The sequence below is a fragment of the Gavialis gangeticus genome, unplaced genomic scaffold (assembly GCF_001723915.1).
Source record: "Gavialis gangeticus isolate Ggan-Ray unplaced genomic scaffold, GavGan_comp1, whole genome shotgun sequence".
Classification (NCBI taxonomy): domain Eukaryota; kingdom Metazoa; phylum Chordata; order Crocodylia; family Gavialidae; genus Gavialis; species Gavialis gangeticus.
This window is the reverse complement of record NW_017728995.1, coordinates 47,363,878-47,375,544: the sequence shown is the minus strand read 5'-3', so window position 1 is coordinate 47,375,544 and position 11,667 is coordinate 47,363,878.

Sequence of the window (11,667 nt, the reverse complement as noted above, 5' to 3'; positions counted from 1 at the left end):
GGGAGGAGGGGATTGGAAAGGGGGAGCGAACAAAATAATATATGTGAATGTGCATGAAGATTCTTTTTCTTATTATTTTCCAAAAAAAGCATGAAAAACATCCCCCCTCACTTTTCACACACTTGTAACCCCACCCCCTTTTTTCTAGTATTAAAAGAAAGAGTGGGGAATAAAAAATGAGCGTAGAGAGAGATAAGAATGAAAATCAAAACCCACAAATAGAAAAACAACTTTTTTCAATATTCAAAAACCTAAATGAAATGACACTTTAAACAAAACAAAAGAAACAAAAGACATTTCAGTTAGCATAGGAACAGACATTGCAATCGTCTCAGGATAAGTTATACCTGTATTTGTCCTGGAATAGAAAAGTCCCAGGATTGTCATGTACACGTATCACCCTCTCAAGCAGGGTTTAGTGAGTGACTGAATGCACTGCTGTTGTCCTGCCTCTGATTCAATGATGCAACTGAGGCATTCAGGTGCACTTTACAATGTCCCAGGACAAACTGTTAACACTTCTTATGCTATGAACCTTTTTAGGGTTTGTCTTGGGACCAAAGACATGGGCGTCTCAATAATTACACTTTCTCCTGGGGTAAAATGGTTTCTCCCAGGGAAAACGTCATGTTTGTTTGCAGACTAATTTGAAACACAAGCATTCCTGCAGAAAATACGAAAACTAACTTTAAAACTGAAGATTTCTTGCAAAAATGTGCCGTGGGCAAAATGTAAGTTTTCCAGTTGACTAAAAGTAAGGTTTGTTTCCTACACTGGCTGCCAAATATTAGCTTCAAGGCTTTTAAGTCATGATTGGACATATGGTAAGGTCTGACCCCTAATTCCAATTCCACCCAGAACTTCCATCAGTTTTGCTGCCGAGAGTACAAATAAGTACAGTCAGCGACAGACTTGTCATCTAAGGAGGAAATTCACCCTTATAAAGATAGTCAAACCGAGGCCTGTGTGATATTTGAGTTTTAGTTCTTCCCTTAAAGACCTTGTTCTGGTTCTATTCAAAGGTGTGAAGTGGGTTGTGATGCATAATAATTCAAACCACTTCATTGTACATGTATTTTTCTTATACCCTTCTTTATGTTTTATTAGATCCAAATTATTACATTGTCATAATTCCGCATGATTTTTCTAGTCCTGAAATGCTTACATTTTGCTAAATATTTTTTTAAAAATTCTTGTTTTAAATGTTAAATCAAGTCTTTCTTTCCAGTTGTTTCTCTTACTACAACTAGAATGCCTGTGACAGTTTTTGTCTGTCAGTGGCAAGTTCAGGACACCCACTTGTTAAATAAATAGTCCCTAAGCATTCCCCCCCCCAAAATTAAGATTTCTTATTCTTCTACCTTCTGTGACTTAAGGTTTATTTAGTTTTGGAATCCCTAAAAGCAAACATAAAATGTGCAAAATAGAACCCAGGAAAAGAAAAATTTTACCCATACTTCTTATTAAGAAAGAACATGTTTTTTAAAAAAAGATTGAGGTGATGCATTTCATTAAACGTCATTAGCCTGTTCTCATCTCATAAACTTTCCTTATTTAATTTTTAAGTTTTATTAATTTGTATCTGTATTTTAAAAGTACACTTAAAAATAATATCAAGAGAGTGCTGGCTTACAGTGTTCATGTTTGAACAGAAACATTAAAATAGAAATCATTTGGCTTTCAAAAATCTTCTTTTGGATCTAATAAAGTATGGCTGGGGCAGAGAACAATCTAGGCTGCCTAGCCCACTGCTACAGTTCTGCAAGAGAAAGACTTTATTCTCTGTTGTTAAAAAGCACCTGCAGTCCCAAATGGTAGACTTTATTTAATAATCCATACCTAGATATACCCCCCCCCCCCAAAACTATACATACATTTGACATCCAGTTTCAACAGTAAAAGTACCCCCTCCGCCCCCCAATAGAGTTCCATTTAGCAAGTCCTGCCTCACTACTGAAATGTGTAATACAAGTTAGATGGCTTTAATTTAATTTTTATTTGAATTTTGGGGTCAGATATTCCACTCAAGGAAAATCTCACAGCTGTAATCATCTTCTGCCTGTTTCCCTCTAACTCCCACTGATTTTAATGGAAGCTATTTGTTTCCTCTTCCCCACAGAATGGGGCACCTGGGATACAAACCCATACACAGGAAACCAAAAGTAATGTTTGCATTATCTACAGAAAAATGAAACAATTAAGTCGTTCCTGGTACTGTTTTTAGGTTTAAAAGTTTAATATTCTTAAGAGGAAGAGATACAGGGCTTTGGGAACCATAGGATTCTATGGACAAGAAATGAAAATTCTTATTTAATATTTGACTTTAGTGAGGAACACTGAACCCTTCTCATAAGCCTCCCAAGACTGGGTTGTGCTCACTGGTGAATAAAACACATTGCTTAGTTTTAGACTTGGTTAATTCTTGTAAAAAACAGAAGGAAACTTAGTGAAAGTAAATCTCCATGATTTGTTATTGCCCAGTGGGCATATGATCTGGGCTCCTTGGAATGCTGGAACGTAATTTAATTTCCCTGTCAGAGAACCTGATGGATTTGTCTATAGCATTTTAAATGGAAGATATAACTCTTCGATACTTAAGAGAAAGAACAATTTACCTTTCAATTACGTGTCAGGGGTTCAACCATCACCTTCTTAGATAGACTCTGCTAATTCCGTTCTCCATTACATCTAGCTCCGTTGAGTAATCTATCTTTCATTAGTTTAAAATGAAAATTAAAACACCTCTCTGAGTGAGTAAAAGTCTTTCTTTCTTATAGGATATATGTCAACAGTAGTCTTCAGTGTGTTTTCTGTGGAATCACTTACTTTTAAAATCACAATCTAGTATTATACCATAGTACTAGCAATGGCACCTGCTTTCTTTCAAGCTGCCCACCTGAGGACCTGAGCTTGATACATGACTGTGTGGGCTGGTAGTGGATGGAACTGCAGCATGTGCAATCTATTGGACCCCCTGGGGGAGGGAGTACCTTATTTTACTCTGTCATGACCAAATCACTCTGGAGTACATTCATTGGCCTTGATGGGCTCTGGCAGATATAGTGGCTGATCTTTCACACCCAAGCAGTGGTTTATCTTGATCACAGGAGTGCAAAATAAGGAATTCTAGAGGACATGCTCACCCAACTCAGTAAGACAGTGATTCTCAGCCATTCATTGATCAATGACATCCAAATGGAAAGGCTAGGTATGGTCATACATTCCCAATAATCTTTTAAAAAAGCAATTAGGAAAATTACCTTCTCATAGAAACAGTCTGCTTTCATCATATTTTAATTTCTTTTTTTCCATTGGAAATCCAAAGAAACCTGAAAACTGATATTTTTGGCTAAATTTTTGTTTAATTTTAAACCAATTTTTTGTTGGTGTTCTTTTGTTTTTTCAGCAAAAATGAACCATTTTTGCAATGCAGCAAGAAGTGCAAGATTCATAGCACCAGAGATAGTTTAAAAGGAAGCTAAACTCTGTAGCAAAGTGATGTGAGTACTCACTTGGCAGAAGAAAATCCTAGATTCTTGTCCCTTTTCTAAGCGCACTTTATGCATATTATATTAAGCAGTTAGAGGAGGGAATTAATAACAGCACTTTGCATGATGTATAATTGAATCTTCTTAAAAGATCTTTAACAGTTTTAAAAATTAAGGCAAGCTCCCTTAACAGAAATATCATGGCGGTTCCTATTCCATATATGGGCTTGGCAGAATTCAATTTTTATTTTTCAATAATTTTGACAGATGATAATAATGGGGTTTTTTTAGGCATTTATTTTGATTTTTATCAGTGTAAACTTTCAAGATTGTGTGAAGCTATGAGGGGGGCAGACAATTTATTAATGACAGTATACTATTATTATAGTGCAGTTTAACCACCTGCTACAACAAATGTAACTACTGTAAGACTATCTCCAGCTGAGTCCCATAGCTTGCCCATAATTCCTTCATCTGCTTTGTCACTTCCTCTTCATTTCTTGTCCCTTGGAGTCTCTGGGAGTTGCAGTACAAACTACAGTCAGCATGGTTTTGTAGGACTGCTCCCCCTGTCATCACACAGTCTATCAGCCATCATTTTTCTTACATCCCCTTTTTATATATTTTGATTATTAATGATAGAAATATTTTTATTGGGCCGTGAGTATGGGGTGAAATTTATGTTTATCAACATCTACCAATAAAAATCAAATCCTGCCAAGCCTATCTATCTATTAGGCATCTAAAAGGTATGGACACAAGTATCTTTTAGCTGATTTAAGGGAAGGGAAAGCCACTGCTCAGGAAGATGCACCAGCTGTTATCTAACTTTACATCTTCAAGTTCCAACAGTGATACAAGTGAGCTAAATCATCTCAACTGTTGTCCTGAATAAAACTTAAGTTGTGGTGGTTTTGCTACATTTGTAGTGCTACAGAATCATGTATACTTAACAGCAGAATCGTAACAGCTTATATCAGTATTCTTTTATATGAATACAAATGTTATATCTATATATTTCCTGAGTGAACTTAGGTGCCTAGGTTGGTCCTATACATTTTGCTCAAGTCCCTGAAAAAGCCTATGTAACAGGGGGCCTTCTTGGGACCGATTTCCCAGTGGGCTAACCTCCCGCCTTCTCGCCCCCCACGCCTTGTTGGAATTAATGAGTTAATAATGTAATTAAGCGGGAGGCTGCCCATTTCCTGCCCCGATGCCAGGGGGCACTACCTGCAGCTCCATTCCTTCCCTACACTGCAGCCCAAGCCTCACAGATGGCATTTCAATGTTATTATAATCAGTGGCCCCCACACTGGGCCCCAGAATCCTTTTAATTGAACCCCGCCTGGATTCCTCCCCTCAGGCGGTCTATTCCACCTTCATACTGGGCAGCACAGCTCCCTGAACTGCTTCTCCTTCAGGTGTGGTCCCCCTGGGACCTTTGGTTCACTGGCCCTGGCCCACCTCCAGGCCAGTCGGAACCCCAGGCTCTCAGCTCTTGGGCATTCCTCGCAGTGGGCCCCCAGCCCTTCAACCCTTCTGGTCCTGGCCCCAGCATGGGCCAGTCAGGGGAAGTTCAGACAGGTGTGAGTCTATGGCCTCACTCTTTCTCCATGGGGTCCACCTTCCAGACCCTCCAACAAGGGGTAACCCACCTGGTTGTGGGAGCTAGGGGTTAAGGCGCCCCGACCCAACTTTCACTGGGGTGGTAACTGGCCTGGCACTTCCTGGGGGCTCCTGTGCCACTGAGAGCCCCACCAGGCCACCCACTCCCGGCAGTGTGCAGTTTTAGGTCGCACCTAGGACCAGGAGCCTCCTTACCATCCCCTACAGCTCCTCCCTTACCTCCAGATGATACCACCAGCCCTCTGGCCAGGCAATGTTGTTGCCTGGCCTCCAGCAGCTGAACTGCCCTGTTTATACAGGCAGCCCTAGGTTAAAAAATGGCTGCCCTCATCAGGCACCTGGCAGCTGCCAGCTCCAGGCCTTTAAAGTGGCAGGCACAAACAGTGCCCTGCCACAGCCTACTTTTTTGAAACACATCATTGTCTTTTTGTGGCCCTAGTCTTAAAGGTAAGATGATCATTTCTAACAGTAGAAAGTTCTGAAAAATTCCCTGGGGTGGAGGGGCAGAAGTAGCAGGACAGTGCCCCCACACCTTCTTCACACTGCGGTGCCCCAGTCTGGAGAAGGCATGGGAGCTTTTCCCCACCTCTCAGTTCTGGAAGGAGTTGAGTGGAGGTAAGCAGGAGCTGCTCCCTGTGCCATCCCCACTTAGGGAAGTATACCGGCATTTTTCCTGCAGGAAACTCTCCCCCTCATGAGAGACCATCCTTATTGAAAGAGGAAGAAATTTCTCCCACAGGAGGCACTTTTTTCGGTGGGAGAAACCTGATAAACACCTGTATACTTGTGGTGTCTATCGGGTGAGCAGCAATTCTCTCAGTAGAAACATAAAGCCTATATGTTGCCTATGTCACAAAAAAAGGAAACAAGACAAGGGGCCATCCATCTTCTGCATTAGCTGTTTCTTGGGGCCCAGTGAAATAGGATAATGTGAAGATGCATAACTACATGTAGATGTATTAAGATCCAACCTGTGTGTTTAAATTTGCAATTAGAAGTTTCATGTATTGTTGGATATTATTACCCTTGTATTTCTAAAATTGTACATGGGCTTCTGGATCCTAAAATCTCTAGAGTAGACAAAGAGTACTTTACTGGTACAACAGTGCAAGTACAATGGCCATCTTTTGGGATAATCTATATCAGGCTGAAAGATGGCAATTTCACTTATTAGGGAGGAAAATAGACTTTTAGAATTAGAGCATATTCTACCAATTAGGCACCTAAATGGGCTTAAGCACTTGGCCAACTGTGATCATATTCTATATTGCCCAACAAGTTAACAAACCTACTTTTGTAATACTCCACCATCTTAGTCTTAATACTAAATCACAAAAATGCACCATCAAGTGCATTTTTTGCACTACTGTTTTTCCAAGGCTCAAGCAGGATGGAATAAAATCATATTTTGGCAACTAATACATGGAGTACGATGTAGCCCTCGGTGACTTCTAGGTAAAAGAGCAATTTTGTCATCGATACATTAATTAACAAGAAGGCTCTGAAGTGAATGGAAAGGTGGTTTAATATACTGAGATAAATAACATATGAATAGCAGCAGTATCCTAACAGCAGGGCTTTGTACCATCTGTGCATATTATAAAAAGCTTGTTTTGGTGGCCAGCAAAAAATGTTGTAGTAATCAAGTCATAAAAACACACTGTCCATGGATTAAAATGTTCCCATATTAACAATGGAGAAACAGTTAGTCTGAAGACAAGACAGAAGGTAGGCAGACAGCACCTTAGAGCACTTTTACATGTGCTCTAGGGTGGGAGGGGCAGCACTTTAATTAGAGTGGCTCTGAGAGCCGGTCTAATTAAGCACCACAGCATCTAATGTATCAGCATCCCTGCACTTCAAAACGGTGGTGGGGATGCTTGAACTAAAGTTTAGCCAATGACCTTTAGTTCAAGCACCCCCGCCACCATTTTGAAGTGCAGGGATGCTGATACATGCAACGTAGGAGGTTGCTAGATCTCCATAATTACCATGCTTCAGCAGACTCTATTAAATGAGTCTGCTCCAATATACAGCATGTCAGAGTAGCCTCTGCACTCATGTACAGGCACCCCTAGAGACTAACTGCTTCAGAGAGGCCTGAGCTTTCACAGGTAAAAACCTACATTGCCACGTAATATGAATTAACTAGCTAGATTCCCCCCCAGCTCCCAAAAAGGAGGCATGAAGATATGGAACAGAAAATATTGACATCAGATAATTTTTGGAAGAAAAGGGTTTGAAGCAAATATTGTAATATCCTGGCAGAGAGCCCCAAGGGGCTCAATTAAGCCCTGAGACACCAGTAAGTAACATGTGATGAGAAGGGGTGTTGAGGCAGTGTGGGGAAAAAATCATGCCTTTTTAAACCAAATCTTGAAGCTGGCCTAAACAACCACTTCTTCTCAGATTTCTCCCCGAAGGTAAGGTGGATCTTGGCCCTGTCTGTATCTGTCACCAGTTTATTTAAAAATCACTAAGAGGAAGGCTTGTGGTACACAAATGAAACGGTTTATTTAAGAAATACAAAACAGCCACTACTTTGTTAGTAATATACATATATAGAACAACAGTAACACCAGTAACAATTAACACTAATTATAAATTCTATAAATCCTATAACCAGGACAATGGGACAGCAATCACGAATTGGCTCTGTCTGCCTCTTCAGACCCAATGCCAGGGCTTACCTTACCCTATTACTGGTCACTGGTCTTTTACAAGGGCATATGACAGAAAGATAGCCGACAAAAGTATCCCTTCCCAAGGTATGGGGAATACTCACCAACTACTCAGTGAGGCCGCTACCAAAGCCTTTATGCACCTGACGGGAAAAATGCCAGGGAGCCCACCTCTGGCTGAGTATACTGGTGTGCTGAGGAGTGGTTTCCAACTGCTCCAGGGATCCTTGCTCCTTGCAGGGGACCCAGATTCTGCGGAGGATCTATACCCACTCACACAAGCTGTCACTCTCTCTTGGTCTCCTCAGTCACTGTCTCTCTATCAATCCTTACAGGCCCTCTCACAAACGTAGCCTTGCCAACACACAGAACACCAGCCACACAAACACACCAAGCCCTGCTTACTCACTTAGTTTCTGTCAATCAAAGCCCTTTATAGGGGTAGTGCACCCAGCATGCCAGGGCACACAGCACGTGGGGGTGTGCACAGCACTCTATTCATTATATCTAAAGGTGTCATATGGAAAATAACCAAATGTAGGACCAGCATGATATCATTCATCCTACTTACAGTCTCACCTGTTAATGAGCTTCCTAACTTGAACTGTCCTGGTCCCATAGCTTAACATGAGCCAGCTGCGAGCATCGTAATTTGCTCTCAACAGCAGTACCTGCTTCCACATGTTGAGGAGCTCTTGTGAATGCTAAAACATCACCATGTTATCCCAAGGGGCCACAAGAAAATGTGAGGAAAGGTGGCAGTAATGGCCCACCTAACTTTATGCATTCCTTCTCTTTGCACACCCAGAACTGACTGCCTAAGGGATCACCATCTCTTTAGGTCTGCTCCTTTGAGAAATGCTGTGCTGTGACCACCACACCTTCCTCTTGTGACTTGAGGAAGACTACCTCTGTGGGAAGAGGATTCTAGCAAAACTCTGTCCTTGTGCCCTCCAACTCCTGCCACCCTTCCAATCCTGTGGATGCCATCTTTTCTATCAATTGCCTTGAAGAGCAGTTGCAAGTTCTTGCAGTATAAGAACCCATATCCCCGTCCCAATCCCCTCCCCACAACCAGATTATCACTACCCTGGCTATGAAATTTTTCCACAATGTTATCCTTTATGGAGGGGAGGGAGGTATCTCATATATAAGAGTGTCTTGTGCACTAGAAAATACTGTCAAAGAAAAAGTATATAATGGAGATTGGTCAAATAATAGAATCTCCCTCACCTGGAAAGTATTTCTTCAGAAAAAGAGCAGTTACTGATGTTTGGACTGGAAACTTCTTCAGAAGCCAATGTCATATAACTAGAGTAAATGACTCAAGTAGGAGAATAATATATGTATTCATATAGAGACATATTTACATATTTATGTTAGTATTCAGAAACTAATTAACACACTGAAAACCCTCAGAAAATTCAAGCTTTACTTAGTTTGTCCAGAAAATTTGTTGAAGATATACTGTTGTCGAACAAAAAGCAACAGTCAATATCTTGCTGTAAAAGCAAAAAAGAACACAACTTTTACTATGACATCTTAATTGTTTAAACATAACCCAAAAGAGATGTCTCTTTATTAGGTCACAGATTTGTTCATTCATATAAAAAAAATTGCTAAAATACCAAATTGGATGACCAGCAGCCAGATAAACTTCAAATCCTCTGCTTGTAAAGCTAATATGGAGATATCATTGAAAAGACTTATAGATAATCTCACAGTCATTGCATTAAAGATGATACTGCAAAATTGGAAAAACTTTAATCAATTAGATTTTAACAAGTGGCTCAATAAAGAGTCTCTAGAGGACAAAATTAAAAAGGCTGTAGTTGCAGAAATAAACTTGCATTGATAAATGTGTTAAAAAGCAGAGACTTACTTCTCATATCACCTACAGCTAGAATGTATTTAAAAGGGAAGATAAAAAGATCATATAAACCAGATATTCGTTTCCATTATATCAAACTGAAGCCAATTTATAACAACTTACAATTTCTATTCCGTTTCCCAGTTTTCAAGTATACAGTCGATCCAGTTACAGCTAACCATATTTATTCCTACCACGCTACTCCGTTCATAGACCCCCTCCTTTGTCTCCTGCCATATTTTACTAAAATTATTTTTTTCCAGAAACTCTTCCGTCATTGTTTTCAACCAATAACACCTCCTCTCACTAACTCATCACTGATTTATGGTTGTCTTGTTTTTGTGTTTATCTTGACAAGTTTAGGTTGATGGAAAACAATCTAGGATAGGAAGATAGTCTACAAGCAAACTGGAACCAAAATAATGAAGCAAATTTTATTCACACATTAAGGTAAGTCAAAATCAGTTCACATCCCATTTCAGACCCATTTTGAACAACAACAACAAAAATGTAAGTTATAACCAAACACACTTATCCACACTTATCCTGAAATGCTAATTTCCACACACAGTTGCACTGCAATAACTAATGGGATTAATTAAGGCTGAATCATTTACTTTGGTTCAAGTTCATACCTAAAAGAGACACTACATTTGAAAATACTTGGAACCTTTACTATGACATAAAAACAGGTCTATAACTAAAAATAATATGCAAGTGTACATACATCTCAAATTTTAATTAAACTATTGTTTCAATTTTGTGTAGCAACTGTAAAATTGCACTTAATATAAAAGATAAGGTTTAAAAATACATTCTTCATTTAAATAAGAAGCCAGAGACTCTAAGCAATTGCCATATTGTACCTGAAGCTTAGACACAGTAAACTGAGATTTGTGAAAAATTTAGATCTGAGAAGCCTACAAAAGCAAACTTCTAGTAAAAAAAAAAAAATTAAAAAAATAAAAAGAGAAGATTAAGAAAATTGATCTGAAAAAAATTCTAAGTGCAAAGAAGATTAAACATCTTTCTCAGATCATGGGCCCAATTTGAAACAGAATATCTAGTTTATTATAGCTTATGTTATAGGTCGTTCCATAGTTAACACTGAAATTCAACCGTTGTTAATATGTACTATCTATCAGATGAAAAAGCTCTATTACAGATGAGAGTCAGAAGGGTCTTACAATAAATGAATAACAGAGACTTTCATAATGCATTGGGTGCTTTTAAAGACATAAATAAACATATACAACCCACACCAGTTAACTTTGCTCCTGATCTTGTAGTATTTCTTACTCTTAAATAGAAGAAATATTGCAAACACCGCAATGACACTGCAGACTAGTAAGTGTTGATACTTTTAATGCCCCACTCTTACCCTCAATGTCTGTGGAATCCTGAACACCTGAGCTGTCCATTAATTGCTCTAAATCAAATTCTTCATTTTACCTGGGAGATTACTTGGCATGCATGACAGAGCAGTTTCAAAGTGGAACGTTCTTATTCAAGAAAGAAATCAGTGCAGGTTAATCACTCACCAAACTAAACATCCCCGGCACACCCATGTGATGTAATTATTTTTTAAAGTTAAGTTTGTTATTACTACTGGGTAAGAAATGGCAAAAGGCATAGGCCGTGGGTAGACGAAACGAGATGCGTGTGTGCACAACTTTAAAGCAGGCTAAATGCTTTTGCACTGCTTTAATGGTGTCAGTCTTTGCACGCGTCAGCGGTGTATTGCACATTAATTCCAGCCGCTGTAGGAAAATCGGTGGCGTAATGCACCTTAAATGACTCATAGATTCATAGATTTAGGGTCGGAAGGGACATAGTAGATCTTCTAGCCCGCCCCCCCGCCAGGGCGGGAGAACAACAAAACCCCAAAACAAGAAATGGGACTCAAATGAGTCCAGCCAGGTAGGCATCCAGCCTCTTCTTAAAGACCCCCAGGGTAGGGGCCAGCACCACTTCCCTTGGAAGTTGGTTCCAGCTCCTAGCC